The sequence below is a fragment of the Sinocyclocheilus grahami genome, unplaced genomic scaffold (assembly GCF_001515645.1).
Source record: "Sinocyclocheilus grahami isolate Dianchi unplaced genomic scaffold, SAMN03320097.WGS_v1.1 scaffold186.1, whole genome shotgun sequence".
NCBI lineage: Eukaryota > Metazoa > Chordata > Actinopteri > Cypriniformes > Cyprinidae > Sinocyclocheilus > Sinocyclocheilus grahami.
Window position 1 is genome coordinate 595,961 of NW_015505365.1, and position 6,471 is coordinate 602,431.

Sequence of the window (6,471 nt, forward strand, 5' to 3'; positions counted from 1 at the left end):
CAATGTGACAACAATGTTGCACACTACTGTCTGAGGGCGAGTAAATAATGACAGAATTCCCATTTTTGCATGAAAATAATCTAAGTTTATCATCCAAATTTATAACAAGAGTGTTTAATTGCATTAATTGGTTATTGTTTTGCATTTTATTATTGCCTAGGATCAATGGAAATGGTCAGTGGCACATAGACAGCGAGGTGGGGGGAGTGTGTGAGTGTGTCGGAGGGCCGTTAGGGGAATGTGTTAGAGTTCAACATGGGTGAATGGAACATAATCAGCACATGCAGGCTGCTCCACATTTATTCTGCTTAAACAAAGACAAACACACACACACATTCACACACTAACGAGGGCAATCGCGGCTCCGCTGCCACCTGGCTCATCCCTCCAATTAAGAATTCCCTAACGAGGTGCCAATTAGAGGAAAAGAATGAAGAAGACAAAAGCAAAGGGTCACAGAGGGCAGAAAACATGAAACAGAGAGAGAAAGAGACAGACAACAAGGCGAGAGGAAGTGATGGCAATTACACATGACAAGACAGAAACATGTTTGTTTAGACTCTATTTGATCTATTTTTGCTTTTTCCTCGTTATCGTCAGGAGTTTAAAGGGCAAATGTTTGACATTTGTAAAGTGCTAAAAGGAAATAGAAATATTTCTGGATGGGTGGTATATAGCGGTTAAAGATCAAGATGGTCACTGAAAGGTTGTAGGTTCGAACCCTGAAAAGCTTTGTGCACGATGAGCTGGTATGATATTAAAATTTTCTTTAAATAACTTCAATAACCCATTCATTTCTTGATATGGCTGAAAATTATGGAAGCTTTTGATAAATAAAAATGCTAATTGTGACCTTTGCAATTGCAAGTTATAAACTCGTAACTGCGAGTTTACAACTCCCAAATTTTTGTTTTTTGCAAAGTTTATATCTTGCACTTTTTACCTTTTTTTTTAGAATTCTGATTTTACATCTTGCAATTTTGACTTTTTTCTCAGATTTCTGACTTTACGTGTCACAATTAGTTTTTTCCCCAGACAGTATAAAGTACAGTATCTAACAATTCTGACTTTTTTCCTCACAATAGCGAGTTTATATCTTACAATCAGACTTTTCTTCTCAGAATTACGACTTTATATCTTGCAATTCTGAATTTATCTAAAAAGTCATAATTGTGAGATAAACAAATAATTAAAAAATCTAAATTTCCTTTATTCATTTTTTATTCCATGGCAAAAATAAGCTTCTGTAGAAGAGTGATAAATGGTCAATAAATTTCATAAATAGCTGATAAATTTAATAGCTCATAAATGGCTGAAACATTTATTTAAAAATGTAACTACTGTATTACAATTTTATTAAAAACTGAGATTTGCATTGAACTTTTTAATTAAATTACTAGTGGCAAAGGTGATCTAAATGTAAAAACAGGGGAAATAAGCATGTTTATTTACATTGCGGACTTATGCGTGCATTACCGCCACCTATCTCTCAAATGGACCACTGACACTCCTAATTGAGATTGTAGATAGAGTGTCAATGGTCCATTTCAGAGATAGGTGGCGGTAATGCACTTATAAGTCAGCGATCTGCCGTAAAGCAAGAAGAAGAAGAAGACGCGGCACGCGCCGGCTGAAGAACAAGATGCGAACACGCTCAGGACAGTTCGGACATTGCAGTAAATCAGAGGTAAAAAACAATATAAATACTGTTCAGTTTCTTGCACAGACCAATCGTTTTGTGTCTTTACACATCAATGTATCGTCACGAGCCACAGGGTTTAATTTGGTTTTGTTTGTGTATGTTTTTTTGACTCTCAAAGCCATGATTCTCATTCACTGACATTATATGACTGACAGACTGCAACGGTTTGGGTTAAAAATCTCAGTTTGTATTCTACTGAAGAAACAAAGTCATCTACATCTTGGATGCCCTGGGGGTAAGCAGATAAACATTACATTTTCATTTCTGGGTGAACTATCACTTTAATACTGGTAAGTAAATAAATATATATCTGCTTTATAAACAATGGGGAATTCCCTAAGAATTAATTGTAGCCACTGATAGTGTCATTTACGTACCAATTTCACAAAAGAAATTAAGCAAATCACATAATGACATAAACATACCCACAAAATGTTTCAGTCTGGACATAAAACCTCAACTGTTTTTACACCTGCACGTCTCAAAAAAAAAAAAACACGCAAATGGATCCTGATAACAACCCCCACACAGGCATTCCACTGGAGGTCAGGACCTCTGAACATGACCTTCGACCTCTGTCTTAGGATCAGTCAGTCAGAGCACTGTGAAACAGTCGACTGCCTCTGAAAACATACAATATCCCACCCGGAAGAAAAGAAAGACATATGAATGGAGCAAAGAGACTGAGAGGAGAAAGGATGAGGAACTAAAGCATACATGTGTGTGGATATCTGTTAGCTTAGTCTGAACTTTAACCGCCTACTTAGACAGGAAGAGATTATTTGAGTGATATGTAAATGTGCCAAATTTGTTTTGTCTTTACATGTCATTTAAAGGTGGGTTTATCTGAAATAGATTGCACCATATACAGGTGTGGAAAAAAGGAATTGTTATCGTATTATATCATATTTACTTGCTGCTAAATGCTTTAAACAAAACTGTGAGTCTCATTCAAAGATTTGAAGATTTGAAGGTGAAAATGTAAAAATGTGTGCACACTTTCTGAAGGTCTGCTTAGCCCCTGCTAGTTAGATGCAGTACCTACCATAATAATACCAAAAAAAAACATCTCTCATTCAAGAGTAGCTATATATTCTTACAAAATATAAATATGTTGCAAGCAGCAAACACATCGCGAACAAAGTTTAGGGACATTGGCTGGAGTTGCAACAGCATAATTGCACACTGCTTGTACTATTTCTGCCATATATAGATTAGAAAAAAGTAATAGTAAGAGTAGTATGCTAGTATCACATGAATTTTACAACAAACAAAGATACAATACTGCACTTTTGTGTATAGGCAAGGAATTTGCATTCCATGAAGAGCTGCAAATAATGTAACTTATTCAAACAGTACAATATAAAACTACTGTATTAAAGTCATTGATTATTTGCATACATAGAGTACAAATATACTCTCTCTATATATATACAAACACACACACATACGTATACAGTATATATCTGCATACACTACAGTTCAAAAAGTTTGGGGTTTAATGTTTTCTAAAGTCTCTTGCTCACCAAGGCTGAATTTATTTGATCAAAAATACAGTAAAAACAGAAATCAAATAACTGTTTACTATGTTAATTTATTTTAAAGTGTAATTTATTCATGTGACGCAAACTGAATTTTCAGCATCATTACTCCAGTCTTCAGTGTCACATGATCCTTCAGAAATCATTCTAATATGCTGATTTGCTCAAGAAACTAATTATAATGATCAATGTTGAAATATTCAGCTTCATATTTTTGTGGAAACCTTATAATAAATTGTTTTCAGCATTCTTTGATGAATAGAAAGTTCAGAAGAACAGCATTTATATGAAATATAAATCTTTTGTAAAATTATAAATGTCACTTTTGATCAATTTAATGCATCCTTGCTGAATAAAAGTATTAATTTTTTCAAAAATATATATTTACAAACATATACACAGTGCAATGACATTTAGTTGATTGTCATTTGCAATGCTTCATGGGAGTGGGCAGCTGCAAATGAACTATTGTAGTTGAAACTGAACTGGCCTTTGGTTTCTAAGTATTTTCATCCCTTAACAATCTCAGGTGCTCACAACAAATCTGCCATGAGATGTTTATACACTCTCATCCCAAATCACTTCCTCAATGAGGGAAATATATGAGATTTTACGTCCAGAACCCGACTGTTGTGCTCCGTTTCCAACAACACACAACCCCGGTGAGTGTGTGAGCAGGTGGTGGAGTGGATCTAGAGGTCAGCAGTCGTGCTTCAGCTCCCAAATATAGAGCGTCCGTGTCACCGACTACGAGACGCAGATCTCATATCACACCGAGACCTCACCACACTCGACCCTCTCTCTCCCGTTCACACTACCATCTTTATCTGGCCTCCACAGCCTGGCATTCAGAGCGGTATCATGTGTGTAAGGTTGCCTGTCTGTTGTCTGTACACTCACCTGAAACATGAAACCAGCTCGCAGCCCCCCGAGCATGACCTCTGACCTCTCTTCCTCTCTACAGATATGAGACTCCGGCCCGCTCGCTCTGCTAATACGAAGCATGTTTGTGCACATATAGGTATACTTTTTTGTGTGGGGATCTACTTTTCAAATGAGAAACTCGCCGTGATCTACCAAGTGAAAAATACATAAATAAAAAAAAATACATATAAAATAAATAAATAAAAAGCTTGTTGGGATGTATCTTTATATTGCAATAATTTACATTTTAATTAAAATAATAATAATAATAATAATAATGTTCAATTCTTAGTACCCCCGTAGAACTGTGCCAGCATTTACCTAAAGCAGTGGTTCTCAACCTTTTTACTCCAAGAGCCCCTCCTCTCCAAATCAATACTGCAACCCCAAACTTTTCTATTCACTAAAACCTTTGTATTTGTTATTAATTTTCAATTACATGTATTTTTTTTAACAAATCAAATTCAAGATAGATTTAAACATTCCATGTTCTTTTTTGCAAACATACTTTGCAAAAATGTCACTGCAGATATTCTACACAACTTAAAATTATGTAAAGCTCAATTATACAGTAATATTAACATATAAGCACAAGTCAACCTGCCATACCAAACAATACCACAGGGAGATGCCAAAGGACTACATTTAAACTACTACACAGGTCCATTCAGAATCACTAAACGCACCAAAATACAAATGAAAAATGAAACCATTCTGAACTCAGCAATCTGAAGGCGGCTCGATGCCACAGTGAATAGTTTCTCTGTCAGAACAAGCTGTTTGGAGCGTCTGATGCCCATATGTACATAAACACCACCGATCCTCACAAACTTCTCCAAAACATGCGAGAATCCGTTATAAAACACAATATTTAACATTTTAGTCATAACATTAGTGAATATTATATTTTAGTTTTAAGTTATCTCGCACCCCCCTGGTTGAGAACTACTTGACCTAAAGCGCGATCTCGACCTATTGGGCACCCCTGGGTTATGGTGTAGCTAAAGCTTTCACGTCGATCGCATTACGGAGGTATAAACATTACCGGTAACAGCAGGGTCTCGACCAGCAGTGGACGTACATGTAAGGTAAATCTTTTGAGTGTGTGTGACTGTGTTTACCTGCACACGATTCGCTGTCCCGCATGCATTAGCTTCCACGAACCATCGAATCTTGAGTGATGGAAATCTGTAGAAACACATAAAATAACGCTGTTTTACATTTACAAAGGCAAGCAACACTATTTGAACAAATATTAAACTTTAGCATGTAACGTCATGTACCGTTTGATCTACAGACAATAAAATAGGAAAATCTGTCACACTAGAAAACTAGAAAATATTTGGCTCGGAATATAAAAGTTTATATTCGGTCCTATAAGTATACGGAAATTTAAGTCACATTTAAAAATATTTTCATGTTATTGCATATGATTACACAAAATATAATTTGAATGACACCTGCTTTTATACAAAATATCATAATATATTTTTACAAAATAAATGCTTTTGGACTAGCAACCACCCCAGCACTGTGACACCAAATTTTATATAGCTAGATTTCCTGTAATCTAGTTAGATTTAGCGTTATCAGTTACTATGTAAAAGGTACAAAAATATCATTATATAATGATAAATGTTATTACTTTTGAAGTAAAATCTACAAAAAGAATCATTATATTATCTAGAAATAATCTAGTTATCTAATTTTCCTATTCAAAAAAAATCTACAAAAAAACTTTTTTTTTAATTTTATAAAAAATCATAAATATGTGAGATCTCTCATAAAGGATTTGGATTTTTTAATTATTTAACAATCAGCATTTATTCATTCCTATAATTGTTTTATGTTAAAGAAATACAAAAAATACAACAAAAAAAATGTTACATTGTAAAAACCTTTTTGGCTTCTACTCTCCCTTCATCATGAAGTTCAATATCTTCAAACATCCAGATGGTTTCCTGCTAAAATCAACCAAGGTTGGAGATTTGAATATCATGGTTCAGAAAAAGAGTCAAATCTGCTACCAAACTAAGGCTACCACACAATCGGCTGAGAAAACCGTTAAAGGGTTATTGGCTGATTATTAGCTGCCTGATGCTGTTGATTTCTGATGTCACTGCATGTTTCCACCAATCAAATACAGAAAACATCTAATGCGAAACACAAGACATCAGACACAACCATATCAGCACCAGTCACAAGTCAGTCAATGTAATCAAATCTGTGAAAGACATCCCTTTCATACTGAGAACGAGAGTGAGTGAGTGAGACAGAGGGGGGGGGGGGGGGGGGGGGGTAGAG

At 35.3% G+C, this 6,471-nt stretch overlaps 1 protein-coding gene across 2 annotated transcripts in view; it reads right to left on the bottom strand.

Annotated features, from left to right (window-relative positions):
- bmpr1ba (bone morphogenetic protein receptor, type IBa) overlaps positions 1-6,471 on the bottom strand; it is an 81,332-nt gene that overhangs the window by 49,485 nt on the left and 25,376 nt on the right. Inside the window, exon 3 of one of the 2 annotated variants that reach the window (XM_016284638.1) lies at positions 5,289-5,355. The exons of the other annotated variant lie outside the window; for it this stretch is intronic. The gene's annotated coding sequence lies outside the window, so the exon portion shown is untranslated. The remainder of the gene's footprint in view (positions 1-5,288; positions 5,356-6,471) is intronic. 2 annotated transcript variants of the gene reach the window in all.